The sequence below is a fragment of the Oryza sativa genome, chromosome 8 (assembly GCF_034140825.1).
Source record: "Oryza sativa Japonica Group chromosome 8, ASM3414082v1".
Taxonomy (NCBI): Eukaryota; Viridiplantae; Streptophyta; class Magnoliopsida; order Poales; family Poaceae; genus Oryza; species Oryza sativa.
Genome location: NC_089042.1, coordinates 2833786 through 2853999, shown reverse-complemented (window position 1 = coordinate 2853999; position 20214 = coordinate 2833786). Strand labels below are relative to the sequence as shown.

General features: G+C 43.8%; 1 long non-coding RNA gene and 2 pseudogenes across 1 annotated transcript; 1 reads left to right on the top strand and 2 right to left on the bottom strand.

Annotated features, from left to right (window-relative positions):
- Nucleotides 1-219: 219 nt before the first annotated feature.
- On the top strand, nt 220-977 carry LOC136351497 (uncharacterized). Its single transcript, XR_010734702.1, has 3 exons — nt 220-298; nt 378-657; nt 742-977. It is a non-coding gene; the product is annotated as an uncharacterized lncRNA (long non-coding RNA).
- Nucleotides 978-10676: 9699 nt separating this feature from the next.
- LOC136351411 (uncharacterized) lies at nt 10677-11394 on the bottom strand (annotated as a pseudogene).
- An 86-nt stretch (nt 11395-11480) lies between these two features.
- LOC107281891 (uncharacterized) lies at nt 11481-18807 on the bottom strand (annotated as a pseudogene).
- Nucleotides 18808-20214: the final 1407 nt, after the last annotated feature.

The following is a 20214-nucleotide window of genomic DNA, read 5'->3' as shown; positions in this document are numbered from 1 at the left end:
CAGGATCCGGAAGTTGGACACTGGTCTTCTAAAATGCTACTCCTTGTAAGTGCATACCTTCTATACTTGTGATATGACTGGACTATATCTCCTAATTAAATTAGTTCTAATACGTAAATATTTTAAGGTTGTGTTGGATCGAGAGTCGTCGCCATGGTAATCAGGTTGGGTTCCTTGATCCATCCATGGTGAATGAGGTTAATTTACAACAGAGCTCCACTGAGGTGGTTGACTATGTCAACCGGTGTTTATGGGCCCATCAAGACAAGGAGTACATCATGTGCGCACACAACCAAGAGTAAGAGGACAATACCCTTCGTGTATATTGTTTTTGAAGTTAAGGTTCTTAGTACTAACGCTACATAACCACTGCGCAGGCGACATTGGATTCTCCTAGTCATCGTACCTAAGTGGAGTAGGGTTACCTACCTTAACTCCAATAAGTCCAAAGATTATGATTTCAGTGAAATCACCAAGGCCTTAAATATGGCTTGGGGTCCATATGTGGAAAAGGGTGGTAGGCACAAGGAGGGCAAGAATGAACTTTATCATGACACCAAGTTTGCATGCGCACAACAGATCGGAGACCAATGTGGTTTCCACGTGTGCCACAACATGTCAACACTTCTAAGAGAGGTGAAAGATTTCGACCCTGAGGTTGTTGCTAATGGCGAATAAGCTCATTTCAATATCTACATTGCTATTCAAAACGTGCTAATTAACCTCTTATTTATTAAACAGAAAGGTAGAGCTGGCTTCAAGATCTCACCCATCAACCCCCCCCGCTATCAGAGGCGAATTGTGCGCCTTTATTCTTGCAGAAATAATGAACAAGAAAGGACGTTTTCATGCCAAATAGACTCATGAACTTGGCTAGATAATTTATTGTGATGTAAAAAAGATGTTTTTATAATTTCTGGCGATGTAAAAAATTATGTTTTTATAGAGTGCAATGTAATTTACTTTCATATGTGCAATATTTATGGTACTTTACTAAATTGTCATCACATTTGATCAACTACGATTTATGTTGTACTATTCATCTGTTTTCTCCTTTTTTTTTCCCTTATTGACAGGTTGTGGAGGTTCACAACGAACAGAATACAAGAAATTTTGGTAATCATTTGAGGACTTTCATGGGGTATGAATTGTGTGCTATAATAAATTAAATTGTTGCATATGTGATGTTGTAAATTGTTGCTTTGTGATGGATCTGTGATATGTGATGCATCTGTGATGTTGGGCAGTTGGGGAATATGTGATATGGAGGGGGGGTGACTGGCACCTGTGATGTTTCTGTGTTTCAGAGGGCATGGCTAGCAATTCCTGAGGCTAGCCAATATTTAGCATTTATTTTTTTTCTGGAATTAACTCATCAGTGACGGTTCGGAAGAAACATCCGTCACAGGTAACTTCACCTGTGACGGACTCGCAAACGTCGGACCGTCACAGGTGACCCACCTGTGACGGGCTTTTACTTTCGGGCCCGTCACAGGTGGGTCACCCTGTGACGGCTACTATATACCGGGGATCATCACCTCTGACGGGCCTTTATTTAGGGGCTCGTCAGAGATGAGACACCTGTGACGGGTCCTAACAAGCCCTAGTCTAGCTTAGACCAACACCTCTGACGGCCTTCTATTAACTTGCCCGTCAGAGGTGGATGTCACCACTGACGGCCGGCCACCCGTCAAAGGTGACTGGACTTACCAGTGACCACTGATCACTGACCAAGCCCAAAACCGTCAAAGGTGAGGGTTTGGGCCCGTCACAGGTGACCTTGACCAGTGTAGTGTGAAGAGATGAGGATCGGCTGGCAGAAAAGGCATGTAGCGGCGGTGGCCACGGCTCAACGGATGCAGCAGGTGGCGGTGCTACGGGTGCTGCACCGCAGCACCGGTGGCGCTCGTAGTCTCGGCGTCATTGCTTAGTGGGATTAGTGAACACTGAACAGTAATTAGTATTTTTAGTTGTTGGGTTGTTAAGCATGGTTTACTGGTTGATGGTGGTCATTGTACTAGTAGGCCTTTTGGCCACTAGTGCTTTATTGGGCTAGGCATGTTATCCGGGTATTATCCGGATATTTAACCGGGTAATACCCGTATTTTTACCGGATAATCCGTATCCGTCGGATACCGTCCTCCCGAACCCGATCTCATATCCGATAGAAAATACCCGTATTCGAACCCGCTACCCGTAAAAACTTCCGGGTACCCGAAATTTTTACCCGAAATTGTCCCGAAATAATACGGCTGGGCGGGCGGGCGGGAAATACCCGCCCCGTTTTCACCCCTACTCAGCAGCACAACGTGCCGTCCACCCACACCGCATCCTCTCCCTCTCCTGCTGCCCGCACCGTCCTCCTCCGCCCCCCGTCGCATCGCATCCCAGCGAGCGTGCTTACGCCTGCGCCCCGTGGCCTCCCGCGCCGGGCGATCCCACTTGCAGTGCCGCAGGTGCCCTCCTGCCCCCTGGTCGCCATCGCGTGCCTCCTCTGCTTCCAGTGGAACTTTCTCTCCCGCGTCGCTTCTTCTCCCGTGCCTGCTTGCCTCTTCGAGTCTGCTGAGGGGACAGGGATGCGATGCAGTGCAGATGGTTGATCGTTCGATTCAAATCCAACGGCCATGAGAAAATGAGGTGACGTGACAGCATCAGGAAGCAGAGAATTCCTAGTAGTGGGGATGATTTGTATAGGTATATAGGATTACATAGGCTAAATGTAGAGTAGAACTAAATTTTTGTTGTTAATTAATAGGTTAAGGTTAAGGTGCCCTCAGGCCTCATGGACACACCAGAGGACCAATAACATGGTGACCAATAACACTTCAGGACACAAACATGATACAGGACACTTCAGCTCAGATTCTATTAACAAGAAAGTCACCAACAATTCTTCCATTATGAGGACAACAATTCCAGCAACTAACCAACCCAAGACACACATACCCAAGATTTCCTCTAACCACTGTGTAACTGTCCCTAGATCTCTGCAACCTTGATTAGAGTGTGTCTCCATGATAATTATAGTGTGATTTTATAGTTTTCTCAGGTCGAACTGCATGCACTTGATTAATTAGGTGCTTATGGCTTGTTTTTTTGAAAAGTCTACATGAAAAATATCATAACTAATGTACAGTACTTAGCTGAAACATTTACACTATTTAGCCAATTTTTTTGTGATTGAACTTATTTAGTAGTACAAAATTAGTCACAGGTAGAAGAGACTAATGTGATCCAAAATTAGTGACAGTTGCGGTCTAAAACACTATCAACCAAGATAATTACAGTAAAGAGGAGAGGGGAACCTCTTGGCGTCGATCCACGGCGGCGGCGGTGGAGGAGAGCCGAGGGGGAGCCGAGGGAGCGGCGGCGGTGGAGGAGAACCGAGGGAGCGGCGGCGGTGGAGGAGAGCCGAGGGAGCGGCGGTGCAGATCCACGGCGGTGGGCGGAGGGAGCGGCGGCGGTAGGCGACGGCGCAGATCCACGGCGGTGGCGGTGGGCGGTGGCGGCGGTGGGCGGTGGCGGTGGCGGCGGTGGGCGGTGGCGGTGGCGGCGGCGGTGGGGGCGGTAGGGGGAGGTAGGGTGGCGGGCGGTGGGGGCGGAGAGCAGAGGGAGCAGTGGCGGTGGAGGAGATCCGAGGGAGCGGCGGCGGTGGGCGGTGGTGGTGGCGGTGGGCGGTGGCGGCGGTGGGCGGACGGCGGCGGCAAGTGGCGACGACGGCGATGGACGATGATGGCGACGACCACGATTGTGAGGAGCGGGCGGGCGGATAAGGCTGGGGGCGTAGTGAAATACGGAGTATATACTAGCCACATAGGTGTCGGTTTGTGTGGTAGAACCGATACCTACAGAGATAAAAGGTGCCGGCTTTTTATTAGAAAACCGGCACCTATTCCCCTCGCCGGCCTATATGATGCAAACACATAGGTGTCGGTTCGTTTAAATAACCGCCACCTTTCGTATAGGTGCCGGTTTTTGTCCACGGCCGCCACCTATGCAATTTTTGGACCGTTGGCGGGAGTATTTTTAGTGCCGGTTTTTGATAAAAACCGGTACCAATGACCTTCCCAACAAAAACCGACACCTATTAATTGTTATAAGTGCCGGTTTTTTGCTACATTGACAGGAAATGACTTATAGGTGTCGGTTTTTGGCTAACCGGCACCTTTGTGACCGACACTTATGGGTGTTTTTTTAGTAGTGTCAAGGACCATAAATTTACTCTTCTCGTGAAGCCTAGCTACCATCTTTCTCTGTACCTACACAGGGTATATAACTGTCTCTTGCTTTCTGCTTTCTGAATAGGAGCAAATGTTGAAGAGAGGATGTGCCTGCCACTGCACTGCCTATAATCAACGCCCGGAGCTGGCTTAGGTAAGTAGTATATTTGAGGCCATACAATTACACCGACAGACAACGATCATTTGACTGAAAGACAGCCTGAACATTCATGTCATGTATGCTAAGTGAAAACCTTTGGGTTTTTTTTTTCAAAAAAAGAAAAATCTGTCAGTAGAGAAACAGGCGCAGTAGTCTGGGCGGAAGGGCTTGTGGGCTTCGTCGAGACCACGGAATGGAGGAGGGGACAAGCGCAATGGTACAGCATGAACAGGAACTAACCATGAACACCAGGTGATTGATTTATTAGTAATACTAGCTTGTATAGTGTGTACATTAACACTAGTGTATACTCCCTCCGTCCTAAAATAAATAAAATAATTTGTCTCTTAAATACCCTTCACCTATCCATTCACCAATACAACTTTTGTATTAATCAGGGGCAATTTGGTCCTTTAACTTCCTCCTTAACTTTACATTGGGAAGCTAGGGTAAGAGGGAGTAAGGCACAGGGGTTGTCAAGGAACAAGGTCTCATTGATTGGGTGCAGTGTATGTGTTCTAGCTAGCTAGTTAACTGCATAGGGTGATTTGTTTGTTGTAATTGTATTCGAGAATTGTATTGTTGTAAAACTGAAATCTGGCTGAGCATGTCCTAGTGAATTCAATGTTGTTCAGGAACTTAATGAAACTAAATATATATTGTAATTTTATAGAATTAATCGATCGTAGTTGACCTCGAGATCTACGTAACATGTTTTACAAGTAAAACTGATTCTTATACTCTACACTTAAAAGCTCCAGGATCGATCAATCACACAGTTAATAATGGAGATCGAGATTATTGATTAGTGCGTGAATATTTCTCTAGGACCATGCAAGTAAGGAAGCATCGAAGCAGTAGTTGACGCGAAGTTTTGAAAATTACTCCTCCATAAGTCCCATTAGATATATATGTGTGTGCCTGACTGACTATGTAAAGGCAACATCACGTAGATGAAAAGGGGACAGAGCTAGAGAGACGGGAGCTAGCCCACTGTAATTCGATCGTAGACGATGGATTTGTCAAGCGGCGTGAAATGGTGGGAGGAGTGGCAGCTGCGCATTCTTGTATTGGGCAGCCTCGGCGTACAGTACTTTCTTGTAATTTTTGGCGGCATGCGCAAGTTCTCCCGTATTCCGCACTGCTATAGGTTTTTCATCTGGCTCTCGTACCTCGCTAGCGACGCCTTGGCCATATATGCGCTTGCCACTCTCTTCAACCGCAGAAACAAACTGCAGCCTGACAACAACGACAATAGCAGCCGCGACCTAGAGGTGGTGTGGGCACCTATTCTTCTGATGCATCTTGGAGGCCAAGTGTTCATCACCGCCTACAATATCGAAGACAATGAGTTGTGGAGGCGCCACATCCTAACCGCACTATCTCAGGTATGTGTGCTCAATGCTACTTTTATATATATATATATATATATATATATATATATATATATATATATATATATATATATATATATATATATATATATATATATATATATATATACGAGGACATATCCGGTGAAAATAAGCTAAGTGTTGAAAACTCGTGAAAATCATACCTAAAAGTTTCGTAAATTCATGAAAAAAAATACTAGAGATAGATGTAGATATGAAATACATTCTCACCAAATCTCAACTACAAACCCAAGTTCGTTTATGAGAAACAAAAAAGACAAATTTCAAGTGAATAGTGTCCTGTTACTATTTACCTGAAATTTTTCTTTTTTGTTACTCCTAAACGAAGTTGAGTTTGAACTTGAGATTTGGTGAGAATATATTTCATATCTACATCTATCTCTAGTTTTTTTTTCATGAATTTACAAATCTTTTAGGTATGATTTTCATGAGTTTTCAACACTTAGCTCATTTTCACCGGATATGTCCCATATATATATATATATATATATATATATATATATATATATATATATATATATATATATATATATATATATATATATATATATATATATATATATATATATATATATATATATATATATATATATATATATATATATTCCCCTATGTATATACACACACACACGCGCATCATCTAATTCTTTCTTGATTGGATTATGTATAATGCTGAAATCTTGAATTATTATGTGCTAGCCATACCTCTGTCTTAAAATACGCATGTAAGTATTTTCATATGTATATGTATGTAAGTATTTCCATCGTACGTAATAACTATTTTCATGCGTATACGTATGTAAATATTTCCGGTAAATGGATTCTGTTGGACACAGAAAGCATATGCTTTTTAAATAGATCTAATCTGACGGTGTAAAATAATGGTTCTACCAATTTAAATGAAAATCGATGGTGGGATTGTAGTATGCCACATGGCGGCCTAGGAACGCTCGTAGAAACGCCACGTGGCGGTTTCGGAGCGTTTGTACGAAGTTTAATAGACTTTTAGTATATAATAACTAGGAAGGTATCCCGCGCATTCGCGCTGGCATGTGTCCTATGCTAAGTTTGAGATATTTGTAAGAGCGAAATGTTACATCTACCACAATTTCTCCATAAATTGTTTTCATCGGCATTAATTGCTTTTATAATTTTCTAACCTATTAGTTTTATATTGTATCATATTTAAATAATATCTATAAGTAATTTTTTATAATCTTCTATATCATTTGAAATTAAGGTAGACTTATTTTTTAAAAACATGTCAACGAATTGAAAGTAAAAATAAGTAAAATAAGGCATTTTTGAAATTGCATATCTATTATCATAGTTCATTAAAGGATTAATTAGGTGGAACATGAAGATCTACTAAATGTTTAGGTTTATATAGTCTAATATGATTGATGTAGTTTGAGAGGCAATCATATATGAACATTTCATGTACATTTCATGTAGGGTGGGTGAGAGGTTCCATGCAGCCTAACATGAATACGATAACGACGAAATATAATTGCGCAGTAATATTTTGAAAATATCATGTACCATGAATACATTCTTTTTTATGTAAGATAGATCTAACGATTATAACTAATAGTTTACCAGTTTAAAAGGCATAGGAGTATTGCAGAAATGTAGCTTAAAAATTATGGTTGTTTTAATATCCAATGTTATTGCGAAGTAAGCGCAGCTCAACTGGATTGTTTTAATATCCAATGTTATTGCGAAGTAAGCGCAACTCAACTGGTTAGGTTTCTCGTGGTAGAGCTTGCCCATCTGGGTTCAAGTTCTAGATTTGACATGGGTGTTGGTATTTACGACTAATTATTCTTTTAGTGGTAGGTGACGTACCCATCGACAGCGAAGCACCGTGGTAACTTCTTCAATCTCAAAATGTACCGGCTCTGTATTTTAAGATGCTAAAGGGGTAGGGTGCGTGCACGCTGTGTTTCTAAAAGATTTCCAATATTATTGATTGTTTCTGTTTTAGTTTTATAGCTAAGAGAGAGGGAAGGGACACTAAAATCTATTTGATTTTTTCTTAAAAATGTATGGATTAGTGAACAGTAGCTAGTCCGTATAATATATATGATCCAAAGTAATAATTTTTTAATAATATAGTTAACTTGGTTCTTTAATTTTAAATTTTATAGTAAATAATCTAATTTATCTCCTAATTAGGGTACACTCGATCTCATTGATTGAGCTTATGTAGGGCATACAAAACGATATAGGCCATTAACGTATGATTAATTAAGTATTAAATATTACAAACATGAAAATAGTTTTTTTAAAAAAATGTATAGAATATATTTGCACAACACGCACAATTTAGTAGTTTGGAGAACATGCTCAAGATAAATGAGGGAGCCAATCTGATAAACACTTTACAACTCAACCTTAAATTTGTTACTTATGTACTTAAAAAATACGTATAAATCAAAAGTGTAGATCGAGTCATTAACGGCTAAAATTCAAACCGTGTTTAGCGAGAAAAACATGCAACTTATTTTTAGACAATACATTTTTTATTTGTGTTTTTGACAATATGTCCTGAATATTTTAATTACTCATTATTTCATCTTGAACTATCAATATATAGGCCCACAATAATAGTGTGAAATGATACGTTTATTTGATATTTTATATTATATTATAGATCTAGTTTTGGCTGTGCATGTTTGTTAAGTGATATATATTTTTTATACTACCACCTTCACTAAATATATGACATTGGTCATCAATATATAAAAAACAATAAAAAAAATACAAAGGAAGTATAATAGAAAATCCAGATTAAAGAGCGTTGTTTTCTTTCGGTAGTTTCACTAAATATTTAACGTTGGCTGTCATAAAAAAATACAAAGGAAGTGAAAATCCAAGTTTAAAAAAAGCGATGTTTTTTTTAAAAAATTTTTTCCAGTAGTACGTACGTATACAGTATTTTTTTTTTTTGCTGTATATCATTTCTTCTTTTCTCGGTTGTGGTTGTTAATTCGTACGTACCAATGCCTTCTCAGCCTTTTCTAGTCAATTTTTTTATGGAAAGTATTACTCGGTAAATTTGAAGGGATAGATTACTATTTATAACATATCTAATCCAATTGTGTAAACTAATGGGTCCACCAACTTTTTAAGAATTTGGAGGGATAGATTTTTTTTTCTTTTTTCTCAGAAATTTTAAGTTTTTTTCTATTTTATTATAGCGCCTTGTGGTAGCTTGAGAGCTTTTTAGAGCACCATGTGGCGGCATGAGAGCGTTTGTAGGAAATTTAATGGACTTTTAGTATATAATAGAATAGATAATAGATAGATAGATTGATGGTAAGAAAGCGGAGCAATGGATAGCGTGAGGCGCCGCCGTGGCATGGGGCGTGGCTTCTTCACGGCCTCGTAGGAGTGTTTGGTACATATGCACAGTTTGAAAAAAAAACTTAGAGGAGGAAGGAAAGAGAATATAGGTAGTTGTGTTGTAAAATACAGAATATAGGTAGGTTTCCATTAAATGATTATGTTATATATACAACTAATCTAAATCCGGTAATTAAACATTTAATATATATCTATCATTTATTCGAAATAATTAGATGTGTCGATATATCATTCTAATACTCTTCTCAACTATCCAACTGATCAAACGTATACTAATCATGCTGAACTGCTGGTAGACAATAGGCGACTCAATTAGCACGGGGTGCTAGACTTAATCTGTGTTTTGGTGGTTGTATTTTGTTCACAGGAGATAATTCCGATCCGACTTGTTGGTTCGTGACAGTCTCGCCGCCGTATATTACCCATTAACAAATGAATAACGGACTTTTTCTTTCCTTTTTTTTCACATCTGTTGCGCATAGGAAGGACATTAGCCGGTTTTAAGGAGAGAGAGAGAGATTTTAACAAATCTAATCCATATGTTTGCGCATAAATCAATGGCTAGATATTTCTTATATTTTCTCTAATTTATTAGAGTGCCATATGGCATTATGAGAGCATTTGTAGAATGACATGTGGCGGCTTGAGAGCGTTTGTATGAAGTTTAATGGATTTTTAGTATATAATAGATAGATAGATTTTTTGTGTTTAAAAGTGCCAGTGCAATTGTGCAAGTTACGTCATGCTGATGTCCGTTCTAATATTTGTTGTACACCATGTGTGGACCGTCAAGTTCATACTGTAATCGTGTCATTTTAACGTATTATCGCTTCTTTGCGGTACACTCTACACTACGCTACCCTATACTAGTTATTTAGACCTAGTTCTTTTTCTCAACTCTAAACTCTTCAACTTTCTCATTTTCTGTTAGCACGTTTTTCAAACGATTAAATGGTGTATTTTTTTTAAAAAAATATATAGAAGTTGTTTAAAAATCAAATAAATAAATTTTTCAATTTTATAATAATTAATATTTAATTAATCATGTTCTAATGAGGTTTCTCGTTTTACGTACGCTGCAAGTGGTCACAGGGGTATTTCCAGTATTTTTGCAAGACTTGACCAACTACTTCCTTTGTCTTACAAATATTATTATTAACGCAAGATGCTCATCCATCTAATGGGAAAAATTAAGCTTTTTAATTATTACTTACCTAGATCTCGAGGTTGAGAACATGATATGAGAAATCTACTCCCAAGTTGTCGGTCAGTTGTACACTGCACTGTTTTGTATATTAGAGACAGGTGCCCTAATTATGCTCTCCAAGAATTGACCAACAATTTCCTTAACTGGTCTTATTTATTACACAGTAAAGTTTAATTATTTTATTGTCAACTCCGGACCCCTTTTTTCTAAGACTAAACTCCAGACTTTTTTTTTTTACTAATTCACCGGGGGAAGAGCTTCCGCATCCGAATTTTCATTGCAACAAAGGGGAGGAAAACTGTCCATTACAATAAGTTTAGAGTTTGAAGGTGGGAAGAGTAAATTTGTTTCCAAACAGAAATTACATGTCGATCTTCAATCTTCAGATTTTCTGCCCTGAGGGCCACCTCGCTAACACACCTTTGAAGGCAGGAAACAATGGAAGGCGAACAACCCCTGAAAACTACGTCATGACGATGATTTCAAAGCGCCCAGAAACAAAGTAGTTAGAAGACCTGAAAATGTTTTACCGGCAGATTGTGCGGGTTTTAGTTGGTGTAGCATTTGCACTTGCTGAATGGGTGGATGAATTGCAATTGCCCGCCAGAAGCTTATTGCAAAAGGGCAAGTAAAACACAAGTGATTCGCCGTCTCAGCCCCATGATTACAGATGATGCATGCCGCCGATTGAACAATTTTTTTCTTTAGCAGATTTTGTTTTGTGGACAGTCTATTCCTGACAAGCAGCCATGCAAACAGCTTTACCTTTAGAGGCGCCCTGCATTCCCATATCCAGAAAACTCCAAACTTAAACAACACCTAAATGTCAGATCGGTGCAAAGTTAACTATACCCCTGTTGAGGTGCAAAGTCCCGTTTTTTTGACAAATTGACCCTTTTGGAAAACTTATTTCGAAACTAACCCCTGCCAAAAACTTCAACCAAAAATAGGCCGTCGCCTCAGCGCCAAACACATTGGCGCTGACGTTGGCCGTGTCACCGCCAACGGGACTGGCGCTGACATTGTGCCACCGTGGCGGCCGGGCCGATCCCCTAGCTGACGTGGCAGCTACCTCAGCGCCAACCGCTTCGGCGCGGAGGTGCCCAACATCAGCGCCAACCGGACTGGCGCTGAGGTGGGACTTGGCCGCAACCCCCAGGCCCAGACCAGCAAGCCTTCTGGATGGCTTGCGGGCTGGGACGTCAGCGCCAGCCAAAATGGCGCTGACCGTGGGAAACTCAGCGCCAGTCCACCTGGCGCTGAGGTGGGACTTGGCCGTTTCGGCCTTGGCCCAGCCCAGCAAGCCTTCTGGATGGCTTGCGGGCTGGGACGTCAGCGCCAGCCAAAATGGCGCTGACCGTGGGAAACTCAGCGCCAGTCCACCTGGCGCTGAGGTGGCACTTGGCCGTTTCGGCCTTGGCCCAGCCCAGCAAGCCTTCTGGATGGCTTGCGGGCTGGGACGTCAGCGCCAGCCAAAATGGCGCTGACCGTGGGAAACTCAGCGCCAGTCCACCTGGCGCTGAGGTGGGACTTGGCCGTTTCGGCCTTGGCCCAGCCCAGCAAGCCTTCTGGATGGCTTGCGGGCTGGGACGTCAGCGCCAGCCAAAATGGCGCTGACCGTGGGAAACTCAGCGCCAGTCCACCTGGCGCTGAGGTGGGACTTGGCCGTTTCGGCCTTGGCCCAGCCCAGCAAGCCTTCTGGATGGCTTGCGGCCAACCTGGCGCTGAGGTGGGACTTGGCCGTTTCGGCCGTGGCCCAGCCCAGCAAGCCTTCTGGATGGCTGGGCTGGGACCTCAGCGCCAGGTGCACTGGCGCTGAGTTTGGACATGTCAGCGCCATTTAGAATGGCGCTGACGTCCCAGCCCTGCTAAACTTCAGCAAAACTTTGCACACAACACAGGCAAACATCAAATGACAGAAATTTACAGGCAGTAATATATCCAGAGAACCATACAAAACATACATCCATCCATCAATCCCAACATCATTCCATACATCCATAGAATCCATCAATACATCCATATATGAAGTCCATACATATAAGAAATAAAAACATCCCATCGATCCTCGTCTATACATCCAGTCGAGTCCATACATCCAGTCCATACATCCATCGAACCATGCATCAAGTCCATCCATCTATCCATCCATCCAGTGAACCATGCACTCACCTCCTCCTACCTCTAGTGCGAGGACGAGGCACGTCGGGGGTGTACCTCCAGTCCTGCGAAGGAGCCCGCCGGCGTCGTGGTCGAGACGGGCCGGGCTGCGAGATATCCGGCTGTGACGACTCTGGTGCGTCCTCTAGCTGCGAGGGACCGAGCTCATCCGCCTCCTCTTCTCTGTCCTCATCCCCTTCTTCCTCCTCATCTCCTTCCTCCGCCTCTTTGTCTTGCTCGCCCTCCTCGTCACCCACCTCCCCTTCTTCATCCCCCTCTTGGTGGGCATGAGCATGTTCGACCACATCAGTCGACCTGCAGCCGAGCCTTGCTGCCAACTTCCGACATCGCTGCCGTAGTCTCTGCATAAAAAATAAGCCATGTTAAGTTATCGCTTTTGGAAGAAAACACCGTAGTTTCATCTCTTTCCAACGATTACCTGTAGGGCGTTGCGGAGGGTGCCGCCCTCTCCTTCGGAGCCAGGAGCCGTGCCTAGCGCCACTCCCGCGTCGTTGACGGTCCGCAAGAGCTCTCGAGCCTGTAGGATTGAAATGAAGTAAGTCACAACATATATGGCATTGAAATTGAAATAATATACAACATTAATGCTAGAAACGAACCACTCTGTCGCAAACAGGTCCCGTCTCGACCGTGGTACCTAGACGGGTACGAGTATCGTACTCGTTATGCTCCTCAACATCCTCGGGGTCATCCGCTATGTCGGCTAGTGTCCAAGCCGGACGTAGGACAAGACGGTAGGTCCTGTGGAGCCAGGCCAAGTACAAGTCGAACTCCGTCCCGTTGTGCTGACCCTGGTCTGGTACTCCATTCTCCTCGAACTTCTCCCATTGCGTGATATGATCCTGATGGTAGTAAGCCCAATCAGTCACCTTCTTGTTCTTCCGACGGTCCACCCTGCACGTATGCGAAATGTCCAACTCAAATATGTAGTAAATGTTGAAGTGACTGATTGGTCAAGCAAAATAAATTGTTAAGTGAAATTACTAACTTGTGTAGGTCGATACTCGTGGAGAAACGGTGCGGGATTGTTTGAAGCCTCCCGAATTGCCGCATCACGCGGTGGCACATCTGGAACTCCACTGCATAGAAGCAGATCAGTGGGCACCGTAGGGTCTTCAACGCATCCTCTATATGGCACATGGGATTCAGTTCTAGCTCGAGCACTTCCTGTGCCTGATATGGCATCCACACCACCTGCAGCAACAAAAATAAAACACATTGAAGCACAGTTAGTACTATATAGTAAGAAACCATCGTCATGTGTCATAGAACCCCGAATAGCTTACATGTTCTGGCTGTAGGTAGTCCATCTCGTTTGTGTAGTGGTAGTACGCCAAATTCCTGCGGCCTACTACTGGAGATGGGACCGATTCCCACAGGTGAGCTACAGTGGGACGTCGGTCTGCATCCTGGTGCGGCCAAGCCTGATGGGTCCTCCACATGGGCCGACCAACTGGAAGCCTCATCCACATCCAAACCTGCGTCACATACGTTAGCTTCCAACATGTTAGCAAGAAATTGAAATGTTATGAAACATAACATGCGTGAACTTACCTGTAGCAACCAAACACAGCCTGCTAGGTTCGCGTCCCCGCCTTGCCTTCGGCAAGCATCACAGAGTTGCCGGTACAACCAAGCTAGGGCAGCCGACCCCCAGCTGAAGGTACCCGCCTCGTCCCAGTCCGCGAGCAACGGCAGCCACATCCAAGAAGCCATGTCTCCACCAGAGTCAGGGAACAGAATACTGCCGAAGATGTACAGCACGTACGCCCTGCAGTATCGCTGTACTGTAGCCTCGTCTGCCTCAGCGGGACACTGACCGAAGTTGGCTCGCAACCAACTCAAAGGAACCCCTGACGCTGTGTCACCTGTACTCCTCGACCCTCTCCCTCCAGTTCCCCGACGCTGTGTCACCTGTAACCGGAAATTAAATGGAATCATTAGTAATTGCAAAAAAATTAACAAATGAATACGAAGACTCGTTAGTAATTCCCTGACGCTGTGTCACCTGTGACTGCCTGACCCCGGATAGGAAGACCCAGGATCATGGCGACGTCCTCCAGAGTGACCGTCAGCTCCCCGCACGGTAGGTGGAAGGTGTGTGTCTCTGGACGCCACCGGTCCACTAGGGCCGTCAGAGCAGCGGCGTTGTACAGAGGCACCGGTCGCTGCGCCATGGTCACGAACGCCAAGAGCTTCGCCCGCCGTAGGTACGGGACGTACCGGTCGTCGAACAGTATGTGCGCCGTGTGACCTCTGACTCGAAGGGTCTTCAAGCGCTGCATGAATAGACAAACATAATAACATGTTAGTCTTGTTATATTTATCTGAGCTAAATTACGATATTTGTATGATTTTCATTCGATGAAACAGTATGTTAGTTTAAACGATAGTTACTTTTTACGAGCAGTGAAATAAAAATGAAAGAGCGAACAGAGTAATCAAGAATAATATAAAATCATAAAGATTGAAAACAATCCTTGGAGCAATGGCAGCCTCTGCCTCTACCTGCATGCCGGCCTTTGCCTCTCTGTTCGTTTCTTCATTTCTTGGCCAGTAAAAAAAACGCAGGGAAGAAACAAAACAAAAAAACAAACCAACGTGCTTGCATTGTGTGCCTTTCTCATCAGTAGGAGTATACTAGTACAGCTACTGTATGAATACATGAAAGCTACAACCCCTGACCAAAAGTAGGAACAGTTATTAGACTTGATCTGTAACCAGAAAAAGAAGAAGAAAACTGAAACTAGAATAGTTTCTGAAGAATTAAGGCAGTCTACTTGTAAGAAAGACAAGAATTCAGTAAACATGGTGAATTTGAGGTTTAGTTTAGTACTCCTACAAGAAGATCATGTCTAACTGGTGATGAAGAAAAACAAAAGTCGGGTCATTTTTGTAGCTGACGACTGAACTGGACCTCAAAGAAAGCTGGAGCACACAACAAACTGTTTATCTTTTCACAAACCAAAGAAATTGGCATTCAATAACTCAATTTACAATTATTCATTGTGGAACTGTGCAAGTGGTAGCTATCTAACTACTTATGTTGACATTTATCTAACTACATTATACTTTTGACATGATTCGATCATAAAAATAATGGAATATTGTTGATGCTAACCTCTCCGCTGGCAATCTGTGGGGCCCGGTGCTTCTCCTCGTAGAAATCCTCCAACCCCGGAAAGTGCTCCATCCTGCAAATGAAAATGGAATCATTAGTAATTGAAAAAATATTAAATGGAAAAATCACAATGAGAACGGAAAGGAGGACAACAGAAAGTAAACATTGAAGCAACAATACCAACTTAGCAAATGAATGTCATCCAATCCCACCTGTGTGCTACCCTCACCACCTCCCCCCGTCCTACGGCGCTTTTTCGGTCGATCCTTAGACTTGTCTCGCTTCGGGCACCTAGTTTTCTTATGGCCTAGTTCGTGGCATAGCGAGCATCTATTTTGCATGACCGGCTCTGAATTTGTATTGTTCGGCTTTTGTGACCGTCGGTTGGCTGAGCTTTTGTATGCTTTGTCCATATCGTTCTTGAACCTTCTTGTCCTTCTTCTTCCTCGTGTGTTGTTCTTTAACGACAAGTCGGGCACGAATAACTCTCCATCATAACTTGGCCACTGCGATGGATCTAGGTAAGGTTCAAACCTAGGGGAGTACGAGTCCTGCACAGCCTTATTGGAAGCTTCATAACACATTCGGGGGGCCACCTCCACATCCAAACCTCGCAACTTACAAACGGTTATCATGTGGGAGCATGGCAAGTGATGGAGCTGAGGGAACTGACAACTACATGTGTTATCTCTCGCAACCACGACGTAGTGACGTCCACCCCATTGAACCCCAGCCGCCGTGACTCCGCCTTGCTCGCTGACCTCATACTTCATCGAAGGGAAATCAAAACATGCTGCTCTTTGCCCCAAGGTTCGTCTTTGCTGCTCCTCCAACATGTCCTTAACTTTTGTGGGCCACTTCTTTCCACACAGGATATCTACAGTTGCCTCTTTGTGTCTATCGACAAACCAACTATTGCACTTCGAAAATGTGTATGCCACAATAGCTGTAACCGGCAGTTTCCGAATGCCTCTCAATACATTATTGAAACTCTCGGCCATATTACTAGTCATGATGCTATGACGACGCCCGTTGGTATCAAATGCTCTTGCCCATTTGACCTTAAGTGGCATATGGTCTTCTAGCCACTTCTTTGGCCTCTCTCCGACCACACCCATGAGGCGTTTTATCTCATCTAGGAACAATGCTTTCTCATTTATTTGACATATGCGCTCAAGATCTTTCATCTGATCAGTCGTAGCTCCAGCTGTGTAGAAGTTAGCACAGAAGTGCCTCATGCACCACCTGTGGTGAATGGTTAGGTGATGAGGCATGATGTGGATGATGGAGTTCAAAATGCCAGGGTGTCTATCAGAAATTATACACACTTCTCTATTAGGACCGATCAACTTGTTTCTCAACATGTTGATGAACCACTCCCAGTTGGATGTATTCTCCTTCTCTACCAGAGCAAAAGCCAAGGGAACAAGATGTAACCCGGCGTCGACCCCTATTGCCGTGAGCAATGTACCTTGGTATTTACCGGTTAAGAAAGTGCCATCAATTGCTAGCACCGGCCTCAAGTGCTTGAATGCTTCTATGGACTGGCCAAATATCCAATATGCACGTCCAAATACTCGCCTCTGTACTCCATCCACCATCCTGGACTTCTCGGGATGAGCCTCAACACGGAAATGCATGGTAGGGTTCTTTGCTTTGATGGCACGCATCAGTGTAGGCAAGCGAACATACGCCTCGTCCCAATCTCCCCAAATGACCTTCATAGCAACTTGCTTAGCACGCCATGCTTTGCCATACGTAGGCCGATAGTGCCATATTTGCTCAACTGCCTCGACAATCGCTGCTGGAGATAAAGTTGGTTCAGCTCGCACAAATGCCTGTAACCTGTTTCCAATAAACCTTGAAGTAAGTTGCAAATGCTTGCCGGTTACTTCCGCACTACAGCATGTGTGGTCTTCGCCCACCCTAGTCACCCGCCACCTATCTCCTCCACTTTTCCTTGCATTAATCTGCCATTTGCAATGGCGATCGAGACAAGCCACAGTATACTTTACTGACGCGTTAGATTCCTTCACATGGTACGGCCGGTGGACACGGATAGAATAACTCTGTAGCCATATTTTCAGATCATCCATCGATCGAAACTCCAACCCCTTCCTTGGTTCATCACACATTGGTTCGAAGGCACCGTCATATTGTGGATCCCCATCAGCAATTGCTAGCCCAGATCTGGTAAGATCCTCGAATTGAGTTATTTCCGGGTTTCTACCCACCAGTTTCGCAAACACAGTCCTTTCATGCTCTGACATCTTACGCACTGGACGATCATCATCGGAGTCGGAAGCGGACTCATCCAATTCATCCTCTGTATCATACTCCAACCAGCCTGGGTTCAATCCACTGCGTATCATACCCTCCTCACACTCCTCTCGGGTATAGAATTTCAGCCTAGCCAACTCCCTTAGGCCCATACTTACATTCTTAGCATTCGCTTCTTCCTTAGGCAACTCCACATCATCTCCTACCTCCCGACCATCCTCAACATCTCCTTCCTCTCTTACCGGCACATTCTCCTCCACATTGACTTCCTCCCTTAACGGCACATTGTCCTCTGCATGTACTTCTTCCCTTAACGGCACATTCTCCTCTGCATGTACTTCCTCCCTTACCGGGTCATTCTCTTCCCTGACCTCCACATCCGCCATATCATTTACTCCCTCGCCCCCCTCCACGTCTTCCTCAATCAATTCTTCCTTCCTACTACACCTCTCCGACAGTTCGTGACAGCTAATGGGTGATTCTATGAGTGGACTTTCATTAGGGTCTATAAGTTCTTTCTTCCCTATCCTACCATCTTTCTTCCATGCAAACACCTCAAGAGATTTGAAATGTGACCCCAATACTATATCTATATATGTTTGCCATTCGATCTCTCCATTCAAGTCTAACATAAATTTATGTGACATGACACCGCCGCCCACATCGTATCTCCCTTGCATACCAACCGACTCATCATTCCAATCCAATTCATGCTTGATGCGAGACATTAACTCCTCAAAGGTAGGCTTCGCAAAAAACACTAATTGTCTAACTGTCATTCCCTCAAATTGGCTTCCATGTGTACTTTCATCTACCACACAACCACCATAATGAAGCCGGACCAATCTATCCATCTACAATTTTTAACCCATCCATAAACATTAATTACTTGAAAATAATATGTAATTACCATTGCAATACCAATACTTCAAAAGCTAACAACATGTCTAATTTTTCCAATAAATAAGTACATTACTCAAATACTACACATTATTGATAAAAAAAACTCTACTCCTACAAATTACCTACCCTTCACCACACATCAACCCCTTTCAAACCCTCTCAATCACCACAAATCCATCCCACATCCTAGGCCATCACCACACATCCATCTCCCATCAAACCCTAGTGCATCACCAAACATCCATCCCAAATATATTTTGTCAAATGTATCAATAACAACCAAATGGATAAAGATATGCCACCTCCACACTTCATCCCCACCCATATTATCCATCTAATAATCCATCCTTAGCCAACTATTATCAAACCACGTCTACAACCAAAACAATGCAAAATATCCAATAAAACTTTGGGTAACTTAGGGTTTATAGAGGGGTTTACCTTCTCTTCCGATCCCAAACTCAATGCCGCACAAATCACCTTCGATTAGAGAGGTTTTTGGGGGAGATTGGGCGAGGAGAACTCGGTGGCGACCGAACCCTAGGCGGCGGCTGGGGAAAAAACGGAGGAAGAACTGGCTGGGGCGGCCTCGGCCGGGCTCTAAGTAGCCAAGGTCAGCGCCAACTTACTTGGCGCTAAGGTTGGGCACCTCCGCGCCGAAGCGGTTGGCGCTGAGGTAGCTGCCACGTCAGCTAGGGGATCGGCCCGGCCGCCACGGTGGCACAATGTCAGCGCCAGTCCCGTTGGCGCTGACACGGCCAACCTCAGCGCCAATGCGCTTGGCGCTGAGCCGACAGCCTAGTTTTGGTTGAAGTTTTTGGCAGGGGTTAGTTTCGAAATAAGTTTTTGAAAAGGGTCAATTTGTCAAAAAAACGGTGCAAAGTCAGCACCTACTTTTTGAAACACAGAATAAAGCTCGGGAAACTGAATAATATACCGCCAATCCGTGTAACCTGAACAACTCCTGCTTTGCCTCTCTATTCAAGTAAGTACGTCGATCAAGTTCATCAACCAATATGTTACATTAAGTTCATCACAATTTAACCAACATGTTACATGCATCTGGTGCCTCTGCTGTTGTTGCGTACTCCGTTTGTGTTACTACAGGAGTAAACATGTTGCGCCCAACCCAACCTATAAAGTGGTATATTGTCCATTTTCTCATCTCTACAGCCTGAACATTTCCACAGACCTTTTTTTTTCTTTTGTAGCCGCGTAACACATGCTTTCTCTGAATCTTGGGTTTTCTTTCAGACTAGATATAGCTGAGTAAACATGTTACGCCGAGACGCGAATTAACGTTGGAGGCGGCGTAGAGGTATGTGTTCGCAGCCGCGCGCGTTTTGTCGAGTCATCGC